Genomic DNA, 19,002 nt, shown 5'->3' with positions numbered 1-19,002 from the left:
TTGCTTTAGGCGGCAACAACAGGGCAGAGGCTCCTCCACTGAGCAGTGGATATCACCTTGTCCTTCTGGGAGAGAGTTTTGTCCCAGTCCCACACCCCCTAGTTCTTCATAAGTATTGTGAGGGAAGGAGCAGACTGAGGGCTCACTGTATCAGGAGCACAGTCTGTCTGTCGATTCCTCTCTGTCAGCTGTTTGCAAGGCAACCGGGGCCACATGCTCCATAGGGAGCCTCAGTTGCATGCCGGGACCTTGGGGCCGATAGGGCCTGGCACCACCAGTCAATTCCTTTTCACAGTCCTTGATGGTCCTCAGCCTCTCCACCTCTTCCCTCAGGCAGGCCACCAGACTGAGAAGGTCATTTACCTGGTCGCACCTTACAGAGACGCTGCCTCCATCACCTGGCACTTCAAGGGCCAGACTCTGGCACTCGTGTCAGCCAGCAACCTGAACGCTAGCGTGCTGTTTTGGGACCTCAGTCTGGGTCTCCACACTCTTCTTGGCTACAGCCTTCCTCTTACGAGTGCAGGGGACCTCTGTCTGGGTCCCCACATGTTTCCTGGCAGTAGCCTTCCGCCGGGACGCAGCCATGGCAATCCAGCAGACCCACTAGCACCAGCACAATAAGAGTAGCGTTACCAAGTGTGACTAACAGCTCCGCCCCGTTACTGAAAGTGCTGGATCTGCCCTCACTCTTTTACCAGGTCGTTGACTGGTACAGCCGCACTTATCACCCTCTTCACAGTGACAAAACTCCTCTTCCCCGTCTTCAACGCTCTTATTGGGGGGGGGAGGGAGGCGGGGACGGAGAGCCGCTACCCTGGCAACGCCCCTGCCACGTGAGCCGCTCTCGCGAGAGGTACTGGGCTGCTCCGATGCCTCGGGAATCCCTGGATGAGTGAAAACTGAGCGAGTCCTCTATGCACCCCGCGATCAGCCGCCTCAGCTCTGCCTGGGGAAGCTCCAAAGCAGCAAACCTCGGCGATCAAAAGGGTCTCTTCCGGGTTTGCGCCCATTTAAATCTCCCACCGCTACCCTGGCCTGAAAGAATTAAAAAATAATGTTAGTGGAAAGCGAATAATTCTTTAGAGAACATTGAGGATGCTAAAACACAAAAGAAAAAGAAAAATGACAACTAAAATGTTCATAAATGCTTGCTAATGGAAAAAAAAAAAAGATTTGACCTTGCTGCTCAGTATTCATCATGCTGCTCTCTTACTTCCCCTCCTCAACAGAATAGAGAGGGAAACATGAAGTAACAGCTAATGGGCTGAGATAAGGATATGGATGTTTCTCACCTATTACCACTGCGGACAAAATAGACTCAGTTTGGGGAAGAATGAAAAGCAAACTAGAAAAGTCTACTGAACAAAATAACCCTGCACTTCTTCAGCCTCTTTCCCATTCCAAGAAGTGCAGGAGAGTGGGAAATAGCAGTTGCAGTCAGTCCATAACACTTTTTCTCTGTCACTCTTCCACCCTGATGCACTTCCCCTGCTCCAGCAGCAGATCCCTCCTATGGGATATATTCCTTCCAAACAGATCCATGGGCTCCTCCATGGCTGCACACTGGGATCTGCTCTGCATGGAGCCCATGGGCTGCAGGGAGACAGCCTGATCTATCATGGGCCTCTTCTGGGCTTCAGGAAACTTCTGCTCTATGCCTAGAGTACCTCCTGCCATCTGCACTGACCTTGGTGCCTGCAGGACTGTTTTCCTCACATTTTCTCACTCCAGTGTTCCAGCTGCTCCCATACAGCAATTTTTCTCTTTCTTAAATATTTTATTGTAGAGGCACAGTTAGCATTGGTCATGACTCAGCTCTGCCCAGCAGCAGGTCCATTTTGGAACTGTGTGGAACTGGCTCTGATCTGATATGGAACAGCTTTTGCATTCTTTTCCCAGAAGCCACCCTTGCAGCCCCTGGAATACCAAAATCTGATTACATAAAACCAATACAATTCAGTATTCATGAGATGTTTTTAAGACCTTAAGAGATTGAACATCAAGATTTGATAGAAATTTCCTCAAGTGATTTGAGTATTAATCATTCTATTTCTGAATTTGGTTAAGTTCTCTGAATAATTCTAGTGGTGAAAAAGTGAATTCACAGATTAGTAACACATTTTGTCACCTACCTATCAGCCAGCATGTACCTGCTGATGATATATCAGGCATAGCTTAATCATCCTAGACAAGTTCTGAATTTAAATCTATAACTTTCATTACTGAGCTCTCAGCCATTAGCATGATTGCAGATAGGAAAGCTGAAGCTCCACTGTTAACACCGCTCTCTTTGTAGCACAACAACATGTTCATTAAGCTGAAAATTTAGATGTTTTAGTACAAGATCAATTTTCACATTCTGGTTAGAGCATTCACCTGGAAGTTAAAATAAATTGACTCTGAATTCTTATTAACGAACACGTATCAAAATACAAAACAGAAAAGAAAAAAAAAGTGTGTAAACGCACTTTGTTCTGTTTTTTTGTTTGTTTGTTTGAAAAAAAAAAAGACTGCAAAACATGAATTAGTAAGATGATTGTTAAAAGAATATTGTGTTCTGCCCATTTATTTTTAGAGTTAATATCAATTCCTACATCTTTATTTCTGCTCCTTTGTTTTCTTTTTTAAAATATTCACGTTGAAAGTAAATGCATTTTTTAAAACTGCAAAATGCACCTAAATCTTTTATATAAATACATCTATACATAAATAAGCCACTTCTCTGTGTACAGATAGAAACTTTTATCATCAAAATAAAATATGAAAACAGTTGATTTTGTTTATATTGCACCAACTCTTATGTAATTTTTAATGTGCAGCACTCAAAACAGTAAATAAATTACCTTCCCAGACTTAATCATAACAAAAACATCTCACTCTGAATAAGTTTCCATCTTCTTTAAGCTTGTTCTTTTATTTTATTTTTCTGTGATTAGATTAGGAGGAATCCAAACTGAATTCCTAGTTAGGTCTAATTTGGATGAAAACTGTGTTTACATGGTCTTCAAAATGACCTGAAGGGTTCATGTCAGAGAACTGGTACAAAGCTTCACTGCAAGTCTAGTTATGTATTCTTTTGCAGTAAGATCCTGTAATATCAGTTGGGCTATTGTGAAGGATGTTTTTGCACTTCCATGTATCTTGGTAAGAATTCTTTTTCTCCTGTTGTACCCACTGATTGGTAAATAAAAAAGTAAAAATAAAATTCAGCAGCTCCTTATCTAATATCACAGATTCATTGCAGACTGCAGTATACAGTGATTTGCAAAAACTGATCTTTTAGCATTTGATGTTACTTATACAATAATACAAAATATATTACATGAAGATTTGTAAATGTTTCTGTTTACAGTAGACTACTAGCTCCCTAGTTAGCCATGCTGAAACTCCAAGAATGTCATCAGTGCCACTTTGGCTCATTTAGGACTCACTCAAATTCCTGTATTATCACACTGTTTTGTACTAGTGAACTATGTGCACTAGTCTACAGATGAATATTATTTTGTTTCATCAACTCTAACACCTCAGAGAGTAACAGCAAGCAGAATCCCTTTTACCAGAATTCAGTGTCTAGGAGTCAATTAATTTGTCATCCCTGCAAGGTTCCCAGATCTGATGTAGCACCTAAATGTGACGCATAACTTTTAGCACTGACACCTGGAAGCTCTATGGGGCATCTTCTGATTTGCTGAGAGCAGTACAAACCTATGATTAGGCAACTCTATCACGCTGCTAGGAATAGATGCAGACATACAACCGAGTTGCCCTTAAGTGGTGTGAAATAGATATCATTCAGCTAACCTGTTTTGTGCTCCTATACTGGGACTAAGACAAATCACATCCTGCATGCATCTATTTCTTTATTGCTAGAAGAAAATTGTATGACTGGCTCGCCTAAACTTTATATTGCATAGTCAGAAGTTAAGTGAAGGGAATCCCATTCAGCACTATTTTCTGGTATAGCTAGTTGTTTTTTTTTTTAAAGATCTGTTGTTAATAAACCACCCTGTGTAGTTTGACACTAAAAGCTTTTTGCTGTTTTGGGGAGAAATGAAATGGTAGATGATTAAGAAAACATGGCATCATACATTTTATTTTTAAAAAATCTAGTTGAAAAAGAGAACTGTGTTGATCTTCTGACGACACTAGTTTTTACATACCAAATGTTACAGATTGTTCTTTTATACCAAGTACTAGAAAATATACATATATACAATATACTAGAAAATATTAAAAAATGGTTTGCCAAGTGTATGGTATTGATATAAAATTGCCTTCTTTCAACAAGCTCCTCACGAATACAGGGCTTGTGTTCTATTTTAATCTTGGTCTGTTAGTAAATTGGCAATCTCAAGTAGTAATTAAAGAAGACTGCAGCAAATATGTTTACGGGTGTCATGGAAGAAAAATCTCCCAAGCCTTGAAAGTCTCCAGGGATGGGGCATCCCCCACCACTCTGGGCAATCTGTTCTAGTGCCTCACCACTCTCACTGTAAAAGAATTCTTCCTTGTATCTAACCTAAATCTATTCTCTTTAATCTTGAATCCATTTCCCATTGTTTTATCACCCCAGACCCTGCTAAAAGCCTGTCTGTTTCTCTCCTGTAGCTTCCCTTTTGATACTGAAAGGCTGCACTCAGGTCACCTCGCAACCTTCTCTTCCCCAGGGTGAACAGCCCCAGCTCCCTCAGCCTGTCCTTGCAGAAGAGGTGCTCCATCCCTTGGATCATTTTTGTGGCCCTTCTCCAGTATGTTTTTGTATGTTCATGAGCTGTATTTTGAAAGAGATGTTACTATATGCATAGGCATAAGGACTTTCTCTGTTTGGTAATGCTGGTGGGGAGGGGGAAAAAAAAAGGAAAAAAAAACAAAAAAACACCCTGAGATGATTTTCATTATCTTTTTATTTTATTATTGATTTTTTTTTTTATTGACCTATTTTGTCTTTCCTATTGGACCAAGTGAAACATATCAGTCTATTTTGTTTTTCCTTGTGCTTCTTTTTCTCCTCTTGACACAACCTCAGAAAACATGTCAGCTGAGTAGACAACTTACAGCTGACAAGTTTTATTTACTTTCCAGGTTTCAATAAATAGATTTACCACTGTTCATGAGTAACTCTCGCTGATTTTTCTGTATAATAATAAATGAACAGGACACTAGTCTTCATCAGTTAATGACTATCAGATCGGAGCTGAAAGATTTGTATTTATTTTTATTTTTACGACATCAAGAGATGAGGATACAAAAGAATGCAGACATTCCTGTGCATTTAAACCTTGGTCAGTGATGTCCAAAGCAGCCATAATCGAAAAAACAATCAAATGACACTGCACCCTGAGAAGTTGTTTTTTTTATATTGTGTTGTTATTGATGTATTTATTGGGCATGTCAATCAGTACTTCAACATACCATTGATGGGAATTATCTAACTTATTCCTAACTCCCTTAGGATCTGGAAATTTTGCATCCTTTTATGTTGTCTGAATGACTTATGTATGTCCAATATTGTTTAAAATGTATGATCAACATAGGTTCTATGGAAATATCACCACTGTTTTAAAGAACTAAGCATTTAGAACTCAAATTTATCATTCACACCTTGTTTTCAAATTAGTCTTCAACTTGAATATGTTCTGTTCAGAAACCTAATCTAAAGTTTAAATCATTACTTTGGAAACTATTGCACTTCCCAGAAAAATATCAGATTAATTGGGACAGAAAGGTTAAATAAAAGTGAATATAAGTGACTTGCCTTGTGATTCAAAAACTGTTCTGAGGCATAGGTTCTCATTAGGGCTTCACTTTTCATTTTGTGTATTCATATTCTATGGCCACTGGCCCAGAAAGAGGCAAAGTGTCATGAGCCTCTGTTTTGGCTTGCTGGAAGCAAGGTGATGGAAATGCCTGCTCAAAAGCATACAATATGATTTTATAATAAAAATACTAAATAAAAGTAATAGTGAAAAACCCACAAGCTAGTGAAGCATAAACTAAAATACAAATATCTTCTCTTCTTCTGAGTGACAGCTCTAATCAGTAAGCTAGAAAGTCACACACATGCATATTCTATCCCTTGTTTTCCTTCTGTCTTTGGTCCAACAATCTTTGATTATTACATGAAAAATGGAACAGTTTCAAAAGAACAAAGTGAGAATGCCCTTGGTCTGTGTATGTGTTCATCAGGGAGAGAAAGACATTTTAACTGTACCTCATGTAAGTATTCCACTGTTTACTAATAAAAATGGGAATAGAAAAGTATCTTTTAAACTAAAGTTTTATAACGTTATAAAATATTATTTATGTATTTGAAAGAAAAAAAAAAAAAAGTTAGTGCCTTTCTTTTGGCATAGATTCAGAAGTCCAAATCCCATAGCAGGAAAATACTTCTCCAGGAAGTACACACCCAAGCCACAATAAAAGAGAAGGTCATACCTGTGTCCACTGATCTTTATCTTCAGTGTGCCACCTTCTTATCATCAGGCATTCTCTGAGCACTTCTCATAGGTGATCATTAAAATCTAAATCTAGTTTCCTCTTTAAGGAACATAGTTACATTTAGGTGTTATAAGCATTTCAATTTATATTTCAGTTAAATTCAAAACGAGCCATTCCTCTGCTTCTAGCAGCCAAGAATTCTGGAATCTGATGAAATATAAAAACAGAATCTTAAACCCAAATATTTAATCCAGGTTTTAGTTTGGGCTTGTATTAATTAGCTTGTTGTTCTATAAAACAGTTTTCATTTCAGCATGTCCTCTTTTGTCCTTTTGAACTTTACCCAACGTTTTTATTTAATAAGAGACATTGACAATTAATCAGTTACCGTCTTGGCATTGTTTTATCTGTTTTAGTGAAGGTATTTTTTCTAACATCAATTTGGAGAATTCTCAAGTCCATGTAAAACATTTAAAAAAAAAAAATTCAGTGATAAATACTAAAAAAAGCTGTTACACAATATTTTTGAAAATTGACACATTACATATTATATTGTCTGTGGAATTAGACAGTAGATTGGCATTCATCTAATAAGCATGTTGGATCATAAAGTTCCTAAACGGTCTCCATAGTTTTCATGCTATTAATTCATTGTTCTTTAGATTTATTTATTTTTTTTTCTGTTAAGCATTATGGCCTTGCAATCTGCAAACTGGCTTCAAAGGTTTGCAGTATAGTGTCAAATACTCATATTGTTTAAGTCAGTTACTTCTGATCAATGACAGTTCACCCAGAAATCTTTGCTATAGTCATAATTGAAATGAAGTGACAGGATGCTAGCAACTGTTGAAAATGACACCTTCTGTCACTGCACCTGAGACAAAGTGTTATTGTCTATATCAGTGTATCAGATCTTGTAAGTAATTTACAAAAATTGAAGATGTTTTTTTTAGTTGTGAACTTGCTGAGAAAAAAAATAAGAATGTCTTTTTTTTTTTGTTAGTTCATATTTCTACATTTTTCCTATTTAAAATTATATATTTTTTTTCTATATGTAACGTGCTTCTTACATATCTTCAGTAGATTTATAAAGCAGAAACATGAAAAGAAGCCTGAAACAAAGATTTTTCTGAATTGGAGGTTGTCTCAGTGTACTTACTCAAGTAACAGAAATGCTGTTCAGGCATGCTAGGACATAAATCTAATCACATCTTGTAGAGATTTATGTAAACAGTAGAAATGGGGGTTGAATGTCAGTGATCCTTCCCTGTGTCTTTTTGAAATGCCTACCCAGTCTTTGGCATACTTTGTCTGCAACTAGATGCAAATTATTATGAAAAGCATTAACTGCCATAGGATACATAAAGCAATACTCCATAAATCTTTGAAAGTGGCCTTTTATATTAACTGTTCTTTATGTTATCTCCTGAGTCATTAATAGTTGTTTTTTTTTCTCAACACAGAAGAAGTAAAACTATCTATAATTCCTAGCCATTGGTATTTCTGTTGTTTCCCATACTGATGGAGCTGCTTCTATCAGATAAATCTAGTTAGTAATTTCCTGATTAGTGTAAATGTTTGTAACCAAAAATTACAGTCTTCTTTCACCATATTGAAGGCATTGTATTGCTGCCAACTAAAGTAAACTGCTAAGTACTGCCTCTAACAATATATATCTTCTTATACATCCAAGGGAACAATGGTTCACTTTTTTGACAAGCATGGCACAAAAAGTACTTTTCTTTATACTGTTGTCCTTGTTTACTCTTTAGTTATCAATAGAAGACTAAATAAAGAAATAGTAGAAGTGAGAACTGATATAGATTAAAAGAAAAAGGAAGAGCAGATAGTAGCTCAACAATCACTATGTAGGGTAGAGGTTTACAAATTACTATATCATAAATGCAAAAAAAACAAACAACAACAAAAAATTTTTAAAGGTCAGAGACACCAGAGTCAATAGAAAAAGAATAAACACAGGAAGTCTGTTTCTTCCAGAGGAGATGAAGATTGCAAAGAGAAAAGACATAGGATCAGAAAAGAAAACCCCACGAGAAGTAACAGAGGTGGAAGAAAATCCTGAGAGTTCCTGTACCGAATGAATAGTATAGAATAGGACAGAATATTTCAGTTGGAAGGGACTTACAAAGATATCAATGCCTGCCGCTTGACCACTTCAGAGCTAATCAAAAGTAGAAGCATACTATTGAGGGCATTGTCCAAATGCCTCTTGAATACTGACAGTCATGGGGGTATCTTCCACATCAGTAGGAAGCCTGTTCCAGTGTTTGACCATCCACAAAATAAATAATTTTTTCTTAACATCTAGTCTGAAACCTTGCCTGGCACAGCTTTGTGCTGCTCCTGTGCATGCCATCATCAGTTACAAAGGAGAAGATACTGGTACCTCCCTATGCATTTCTCTTCCTCAGAAAGTTGTAGCAAACATTGAGGTAGCTTGTCTGTCACCTTTTCTCTAGACTAGATAAGTGTTCTCCACCTCTTCTTATAGGACAAGCCTTCCAGGCCTTTTACCAGCTTTGCAGTCTTCTACTCAATGCTTTCAAATATCTTATCTTTATTTATCTTATAAAAAATTTAAAAGTTATACATAAAAAAAATATTTATCTTATATATCTTTATATTGTGGAAACCAGATCTCTAAACAACATTCAAAGTAAGGCTGCGTCAACACTAAATATAGTGGGAGATTGACCTCTTTTTACTGGCTGGCTATGATGTGTTTAATGCATCCCAAAACATGTAGTTTGTCCTAATTGCCTAATTTGCCTAATTGCCTTGAAGTTTAGCTACCATCTACCAGCACATATCTCAAATTTATAGTTGCTCTTGTCCTCCATCTCAGGTTGTAATGCTAGGCACATCCCACAGCCTTAGAGCTGGGTGGTCACATAACCTGCAAGGAGCTCTGTATGGGTGACTGAGGAACAGAAGCAGAACATGTATTTTTCTGCCTAGTTGTTACCAGGTCTGTGCCTCCTCACCATCACACACAAAGAATATTGTATAACATGATTCATGGACTGGGTAGGCTCGCTGGCATTCTCTAGAGGTGGGTTATTTGTGGCTTCCAGCCTTTTGAACTCAGATGGCTGTGCCTAACTCTCACCTGTCACTCATGAGACTGGTCGCTGCTTGCCATGCCTCCACACACAGACAGAAACCCCCTCAGACCTCTATGACATCACAAACATGGCAAGTAGAATCAGTACAACAGAATAAACCTGCTGCTCTCACTGTAGATCTGTGTGATCTATGGAAGATTTGGAGTGTTTTCCCTGACATTAATCATCTATTGACAAGAGAGAATGTCCAAAACGTCATAAAGGTCACTCTGTGAAAGCAAATTCACGAGTGTAAAAGAAAAGAATGATGTTTCTCTATTGTCATATGAGGTTTTTCTTTGCTCAAGATATTGACAGTCCTCACCTTAGTGGGATTCTTTTTTCTTTATCAAATGTTTAATTGTTGTTACTGTTACACTGCAATGCTGGAAGTCCTATAGAAGATGAACATTTATTGCAGGTTCATTTTTTACTATATTACTTTTTTGCCAACCTGCAGGATATTTTGAAGCCTTGCAAGACTATTTTCCATTAACAGGGAAATAGCTTTCAGAGATTTGGAATATTTTAAGTTAATGTTTTATACCATAATTCATTAAATAAGATAATAAAAAATAAATTAAAAAATTTCTTTTTCATAAACACTTTCATAAATACTTACTTCTCAAAAAGTGCTTCTGTACTGGCAGCTGAATCCAATTAGTAAGGATCAGGCAGATTCTAATAATGCTCTCACTGGTGACAAAAACTTTCCTGAAATTCTTTTTTTTTTTTTTGGTCCTAACAGTACACTATCTTGAAGGAAGCTTGATTGGGGATGAAACTTCTGAAAGAACTTGTATGTATTTTGTTATTAAGAATTTATATTTTTTTTGGTGCCACATTTCTGGAGGGGAAAGTTGCTACCTTTAGCATCTTGCTTAAAGCTGCAACTTATTTAATGATGTCAGGAAAGAGAACAAAACTATTGAAAACACTTAAAGTAAAAGCAGCTTAGCATTTTATAGTTCTCCCACATTTCAAAGACATGAGGGCATTGCAAAGAAAAAGTTGACTTATTTTGTACACTTATTAAGATCCTTAATCCTTTAATTGCTTTCTTGTTCAGAATGTTTATCTTCAATTCCCTTGAACAAAGTGTTTGAGAATAAAAGCACAACAATTGGAAATCTTTTATTATTTAATAATAGATATCACTATGGGAGATACTTTCACAAAGATAATACTTAAATTTCCTGATGAATGTTCAGTGTTACAATGTATGAATATGTTTCTATTAGTAATCGGTGATGTAGGCTTCTCTGTACTGTAAATAATATTAATGGAAAGATAACTGATAACCCCTGTCCTAAGGAGCTTATGACAAGATAGACCAGGTGGTCAAGTTAGTCAAATGGCTGTAGTGACACACCAAGTAGTTGTAGAATGGACTAATCAGGAAATATTTTCAGCTTGCCATCTGCTTAACTATTTGCTCACTGTATGATAATGACCATTTCCTGTTGTTTTTTTTTTATTATTATTATTTTTTAAATAATTAAATTATTGCAAAGAGTTCCAGAGTTTAATAACACTCTCTCTTTCTCAGTCTTTTTAAACAGTTAAAGTAATCTAAAAGCTGTCTAAAAAGTCATATCACCCAAATTTATTGTTATCATTGTTACTTATTATCTGTTATGCTGGAGATGAAGTGTACTCTGTACCCTTTTAATACAATAATGTCTTGTTCTAATCAGATGTGATTTTTTAGCCCACATAAGATTGTGAGGTTATGCAGACAGGAAATTTGTAGAGCTGAAGCCCAGATGGATCTTAATTTGACTATAGCTGTAAAAGGCAGTTAACAATATTTTTATAACTCTACAAACAAACAAAAAAAGACTGAGAATCTCCATCCTTTATTGGATATAGGAGGAAACAGTGGCAAGGGATGAGGAAGATACTGAGGTACTTAATGTCTTTGCCTCAGTCTTTTTCAGTAAGACTATTTATCCTCAGGGAGGTCAGTCATGCGAGCTGGAAGACAGCATAGTTTAGTTTCGTAGTAAGGGGGGATGTTAGAGTCGCCTTGTTAGGGAGAAGAGAGTGCTACCCAAAAGTTCACTGATTTTTGCAGAAAGGTGAAATACTGCGAAAGGTCACAGTATAATACTTTTCTGTAGGGCATAGTAAGTTAAATAGTTTTGTATAATTGTACAGTACTGGCTACTACCTAAAACCAAGGAGTTATGATGCCAGAATGGAGTATTCTGTGCATCCCCACTTGGGAAAGTGCTATATAAATGGTCCTGATGTGAATGAGCAAAAGAACTTTGAATTAGTACTTTGCTACCTTTGCTATAGTGGTGATCCTCAAAAGCAATGGAGCTGCTGTTCCAAAAAATTTTGGAAGAAGTGCTGTAAGGTTGTTTTTTTTGTTTGTTTGTTTTAGTAGTAGTCATTGTGTTGGCTAAAGAGATGTAATCTCCCACCTTGACTGGAAATTATCAGTTTTCCTCCATGGCACCAGTTCCTCTCTCCTATATCTTTCCTTATTTTGCTATAGATATTCTTCAGGGACCAGTAGAGGCCTTATCCAAAATTTGCTTATTTCTACCTTCTTTCCCAGAGATTCGCATACCAAGATTTCCCAACCCACTGACAGCCTCTCCTCAGGGCTTATGGAAAAATAGGTATAAAGTACTTTTTATATCTGAGACAGTTGCTGCTTCCTGAAACAGATGAACAAGAGAGGATGAAGGAAAGTTTTGTTACATTAAATTAGTGAATAGCTGCTGTTGCAAACAATAGTAAAGCTGTCAACTGAAAAGAGAGAATTCATCAGAGAAAAAGAGCACCTGATTCCTTGTTGAGCTGGATGACTCCAAAAGCTGCTGCTGCCTGTTTGTCTTTCACTAAAGATGCAGCTTCTGAAGTGCTGAAAAAATAGCTTCAAATGAATAAGAAAACAAACAAGCAAGTACTGACTCATGAGAAAAAAAAAGGATTTGAAGTGACTACACAGAACCAATCAGGGTACATCTCCAATGAAAGAGCAAGTAAGACAATACACTATGGGAATACACAGATAGGAAATGAGAAAGAAGATAGAGTTAAATGAACTTGGTTGAAAATAAGCAAAGTAGAATCAGAGAAGAAAAAACTAACATCAAAGGAAATACAAAGTAATTAACAAAAGAAAAATCTATACAAATTTCTAAAGTCAGAATGAGAAGATAAACTCTAGATATTAAAAATATTTTTAAAAATCTTAAATGATCAATCAAAAGTAATCAGTGAACCACAGCAGACTAAATTCTCAGCCAATCATTTTTTTTCTTTTGCCATATTGTCACACTTAGGCATGGTTTTTGTGACAAGGGGGCAAAGACATACATGGATCCATGCCTTGTGGGGTGGGGAGGAAGGAAAGGGAAAAGGCAGGGAGACACGCCTGGACAAGGAAACCAGGAAAAAAACAACTCAGTTTACTAAATACAGTGGCAGAATGTGAGATAATACAGTATAATAAAACATGATTGGAATTGAAGCTAATAAGTCAATTAAAATATGAAAGAGAGTGAGAGTTTCTGAAACTGAAGTCCTTGCTCAAATGTTGTAAGAGAAGCGGCCAGGGAGCAAAAAGAGCAACGATTCATGACTCCCAGCCTGTTTTATCTTTCCCTCCAAAAGGAAAACAGAAATGGAAAAAAAGAAGTCTTCCAGGAATTGTAGTTCATTCTTCTCTTCTGAGGCCAACCGACCGGAACTCATGAAGAATATGGATAATCCACAGAACTGCAGCATTAACTTTTTCACTCTCAGTGCACTGCATGATGCTGTGGTATGGAATACTGATGAAAAACCATGAAACCATGACACGTATGTACTTAATATCTAGATATAATTTTATTTTCTTTCATCATATTATATTTTCAACTGAAAATCCCTTTTTTTCATAATTTGGCTTGCTGTAGTCCGTCTTTTGGTTACAATGCAGGCATGGTTAAATTAGAATATTTGAAAATATTTTCCCATATAAGATCCCAGTGCCTAACATTTGACTGAGAATATTGTGAGGAGTGGATTCTAGGTTATTTGTTTCATTTCTGTCTGATATGGAAAAATTACAATAACATTCTTTTGTTTATTTGATACTTCAATTTCCTGTGAAATGGAGATGTTCCTCTTGCATGTATCCATCCATTCAATTATCCACTGAATAAAATCTGAATTATGTAAACCCGAATAACATAAAAATGAATTTCAATTAGCCATTGGTAAATGCAGCGTTCCATTTATTATTGTGTTACTTTTGCTATAAGAATATACTAATTAAATCAATAGTGTAATACATAAAATTCCACAGATCTTATAAAGTAATATGCATTAGTTTTCAGCATATATGAGTTTCAATAATGACATGATTGAGAATGCAGTGCATCTGTTTCCTAATCTTAATTTATTGATGAGATGAACTTTCAAAAATGAAGTTTCCCTTCACAACTATTATTCTTTAATTTGAGGGTATGCATGCAAATCTAAGTTTGCAAACTAGAAAATTGGTTATACCAGTGAAATAAAATATGCATGATTGATGTATCTAATATCCTTCCACTGTATTATATTGCATTGTAGTTACTTTTCATTTCCATCATTAATTAAAATTAAGACAAGAAAACAGCCAGTGAAGCAGCAATAAAGCACAGTATCATCTTGAATAGTTATCTACAGGGACAGTGAATAATACTGAACTGTATTGTTTTGACAGATAAAAGTTTACTTCAGAACATCCTGTTATTTTCCTCATGTTTTCAAACAGAGGTTTGAGGAAAGAGAATGTCTTAATGACATTTTAATAACAAACATTCTCTTTTAACAGAATCATTGTTTAAGATCTAATCTTGCAAGATTTTGTGTATGTAAGATAATAAACAGTTTATTCTCAAAGTAGTATGAATTGAGAGAATATCTTCCTACAGGGCTCACTCTGTGTTTCAATGGATCTGGTCCTAAATTATCTTTTCAATTCATTGGTTCCACACCATCACATTTTTCCATTCAGCATTTATCAAGAACCCTTATTCATATTGAAAATGCTTGCAGCTATAGGAAATCATGCAGCTATACTAAATAGCAAATAGATTATTCAATTACTGTCTACAAGCAGAGACAATAAATTATGGCAAATATAAAATAAGTTCATTGTTGCAAATACTTACGTACTGAGACTTCGAGAGCATTCTAAATTTGTTAACCTTTCCTGTGATTCTTTTTTTGTTTCCAGAAAGGTTGAGTTTTTGACAGATTTGACATGGCCATGATAAATGAGCTATTTATGCAGATGTTGATTATATGGCCTGTTAAACTAGCTGTCCACTAGTCCTGTCATATTAATAGATGTCTGGTAGCACAAATAAAAGGAATTCCCACAGGTGAGCAGCAAATGTCATTAATAATAAAATATATCACCTAAGATCCTCACAACCTCTGTAGCATACAACTACTGAAAACCTTTGCATGATAAACTCCTTATGAGTTTTTATGGAACTATACATATACATATACACTCTTCTAGGAAGAACATTTTCAAAACAATTAGAAATTGTTAAATGTATATTTCTCTTTTTTTCATTGCTATTCTCAGATTCTACAAGTATCAAAAATGATTAATTGTTAGAAAGCATAATAGTAATTTAAGAAAACTTTCAGCTCAATTGAATGATGATTTACATGGACAAAATATCCTTCTTGAGAAGTAATGAGTGGTAATGAGGTATTTTGACTTGTGGAAGAAAGCAAGATGAACTTTGCTCTAATGGTACAACTGTTCTTTCTATATCAGAACATAATGCAAAAAGTCATATAATTTAAATGGAATTATTGGTTGGCTTATGTATTATTAGTTAGTTAATTAGTTAATTCCAGAAGCATGCACACAAACCCTTTGGTGTATTTTTAACAAAGCATTTTAAGAATTTGTTTTGGCAGCAGAGACAAAAGAAGCCTCCAGATTTTCAGATGACACTAGGCTGTTTGGTGAGGCTGACATGCCTGAAGGACAGAATGCCACCCAAGGAAACTTAGACAGGCAATGGGCCTAGTGAACCACATGATTTTCATTGAAGCCAAGTGCAAGATCTTGCACCTGGGTTGTGGAAGCCTCCACTATCAGTAAAAGCCATTTTGTCAGACTGTGCCTCTGCTGCCACCTGTCACACAGGAACATGATTTAATGGAATATCTGCGGGAAGGTTCAACCTCTACTGCCACACCACCAACATCTGTCTCTGATCTTCTGAGCCAGCATAATAAAATACGGGGCATTACTTTGGGAGCAGACCTTGTATCTCTAACTGTGAAGAGAAGCAGGAAAGAATAAGAAAGGAAGAAAGGATGGGCTTGCGAAGTGAAAGTGGGCTTGAAGAGTGGAATGGCAGAGAAAACTAGATAGGCAGCTTCCAATTCAACTATCTATTTTCAAACTATTTAGTAGTATTGTATAGCTTCCAATTCAACTATCTATTTTCAAACTATTTAGTAGTATTGTATGTACTCTTTGAAGGCAGTCCTGTCTTTCTGTGTCTTTTCTCTGCTGGTGGACAGATCATAGATTTGTGACTGTGCCTTCACACCAAAAGAATCCAACTGGTTCTCTATCTGAATGACCTCCTAGCGGTGCCTGTTTGCCATGTATTTCCTGTCTCTTGATGTTCCATTTATGCAGTCCTGTCATCTCTCCTGACAAAAAGCTTGTGCTCTCTCAGTTGAGGAAGTAACAGAACAACAGAACCACAGAATCACCAAGGTTGGAAAAAGCTCCTCAATCATCCAGTCCAACCATCCAACTACCACCAATATTTCTCACTAAACCATGTACTTATACAACATCTAAACATTTCTTGAACACATGCAAAGACAGTGACTCAAACACCTCCCTGGGCAGCCTGTTCCAGCACCTGACCTTCTCTTGGAGAAGGAATTTTTCCTAATATCCCACTTTAACCTTCCCTGGATCAACCTGAGGCCATTCCCTCTAGTCAACATTGTAAATCTCTGTCTAAAGCACAATTAGTTGAACTTGTGCTCTTCATGTCTTTGCAGGTGCAGTACGTCCATTCCACTTGTTACTCTCATTTTTAATAATCATGTATTATTTGAATATCATGGTTAATTATGATTTTTTTTTTAAGATTCCTTATAATCACAGAAGTCAACATTTATATAAAATGAAATGTTCTTCTGTATAGATAGTAGAGTCAACTGTCATCTTCCACTGAAGCTCTTATGATTCAGGTAACAATACATTCCCATAGACCAGGTAGGTCAGGCTTTGTTTCATGCCCTTTTGTACAAGTTTCAGACCAGGATTTTGGGATTAAGAGTTCCAGATTATATTGTTTCAAAATCCTATTATAATGTAAATGTATGGAGTTTTATTTTGTTGTTTTAATTGACAATTATTACTTTATAAAGTAGATAAATATAAAGAGAGATGAATTATCACATATCTGAAAGATTTAAACTGCAAAACTGTGGGTAAGCCAATATAGATGAAAAAGTGATATCTGATTTGAATCTTAATATGAAGTATTTATTTTTCATAATCTTAGAGGGCTTAAATTTAATTAAAAGTTTTGACAGTCATGAACAGCAACCAAAAACAAACAAAACCAACATTTTTTTAGTAATTATACAGAAAAAAAATAAGAAAACATATATGTATATTGATTAGATTTTTGTGTGTATTACCACCCCATTTGAAAATAATTACAGATTCAAAAGCCCAGATTTTGCTTTATTTCAGGAAACAATGAGTACAATAACTACAATAAGTTAAAATTCTCCTATCACTGAAAGAGTAAGGAATGTAGTTATACGGAAAAATCAGTGAAAACAATTTTATTTTTTTTTTCATTTTTTTCATAGAAGAGAAATAAAATTTATAATTATCAAGAGCATATGATATTTATCCTTTTTTTTTCCTTCATCCTTGAAGAAAAATAGTTTCAGAGATAAATTCATAAATAAATCTATCCCACTTCTGAATTCATATAAACACTGTTGAGACAGGTTATGACTTTGAGATTATGCCTACATTCCTAAAAATGTGTGTCAGGAATATTTCTCTAGTCCTGAGGGCAGCTGGAATAGAGTGACTATTTCCACATGGAGTAGTATGTTAATTCTCCTCTGGACCCTTTAGGGACTGCTACGATTTTATAGGAGGAGTATAATCTGTATTTTGTGCTCCAGCATCTGAAATTGAGATAATATTTCAGTTCACCATATTGTGGTACTGAAGCTTCTGGAGCATAGAAGGCACATGGAAGTGTCTGAGGGAAGTGTTTGACAGTAAAAATGGACAATTTAGACCAGTTTTAAATCTACTCTTACATCATGCCAACTTCAGGATTACACTGGGCTTAACTGTGGAAATAAAAATGTTCTGTGAATGTTTCTCCTTTTTCTTTTTCCATACAATTAAACTACTACACTAGTTGCATGTATGAAGCTGAACTCCTCATGAAGCATTTAGGATACTGAATATTTGGTATTTAATTTGCCTGCCAGTTTCTTCAGAGTACTCACTTTGTCCTAAACTACTGAGAATTTATAAAACATTTTATCGCTGTTCTACCATCAAAACACATTTATGTTGTGTCATTTTGTTATGCAGAAAACAGTTTCTTCTGATGACCCATGATCACATCTACTGAATATAACAGAAAAACAATGTTGTCTGACATTAGTTACCATTTCATTGATATTTATAGAAGGCAGAGTTCAGTGTTTCTCTACTGTATTTCGTCTATTTCCAGTGTCTTGGTGAAATTAAAAAACAACAAACAAAAAACCTCATCTATTTAATTCTTTTACATTTTTGGATTTGTTTTCACAGAGGTTTTTCTGCAAAACTGATCAATCTGAATAGGCTTCACATAAATTTGCTGCAACATTTCCATTTGGTTTTGTTGGAAAATAATAATAATAATAATATATGTTAATATATGAATAAACAGAATAATTAGACAAATTTTAGATACAGATAGAAAGCTGTAACTGAATTGAATTATGCTTTCTCTTTCTGTGTGGAATTGCTGCTGAAGCACAATAAAATAAGTTAAACAAAAAACACTATACTAGATCAAAATTTATGATGCAGTTCCAGGACCATGCTGCCTTTTATGGAATCAGAGTACCTGAGAGCTCTAGGACTGAGGAGTCAATAAAGTTTCACGGAAAGCAGAGGAAATTCTGGTGGAAAATATGTTAGTTGGTAGTTCAGCAGATTTTGGCAAAGTCTTGAAGCCTGCAAAGGTAGCTAAGGCATACTATTGCTAATTGTCTACAGTTCCATTTTAAAATTCAAAATGTGAAAAAGAACAAAATATTCTAAATTCTTCTGTTATGGTGCCCCTTCTGTTTTCATGAATTTGTAACAGAAGTTCTTGCCTTGAAGAAAACATGTCCTTTTGTTTATTTGTTCTAGGTT

At 35.8% G+C, this 19,002-nt stretch overlaps 1 long non-coding RNA gene across 1 annotated transcript; it reads right to left on the bottom strand.

Annotated features, from left to right (window-relative positions):
• Positions 1-313: 313 nt before the first annotated feature.
• On the bottom strand, positions 314-9,977 carry LOC109365171. Its single transcript, XR_002110820.2, has 3 exons — positions 9,572-9,977; positions 6,439-6,648; positions 314-1,920 (listed from the first exon to the last, which is right to left on the bottom strand). It is a non-coding gene; the product is annotated as an uncharacterized LOC109365171 (long non-coding RNA).
• Positions 9,978-19,002: the final 9,025 nt, after the last annotated feature.

Source organism: Meleagris gallopavo, chromosome 1 (genome assembly GCF_000146605.3).
Source record: "Meleagris gallopavo isolate NT-WF06-2002-E0010 breed Aviagen turkey brand Nicholas breeding stock chromosome 1, Turkey_5.1, whole genome shotgun sequence".
In the NCBI taxonomy this organism is placed as follows: Eukaryota; Metazoa; Chordata; class Aves; order Galliformes; family Phasianidae; genus Meleagris; species Meleagris gallopavo.
This window is presented reverse-complemented; position numbering and strand designations above follow the sequence as displayed.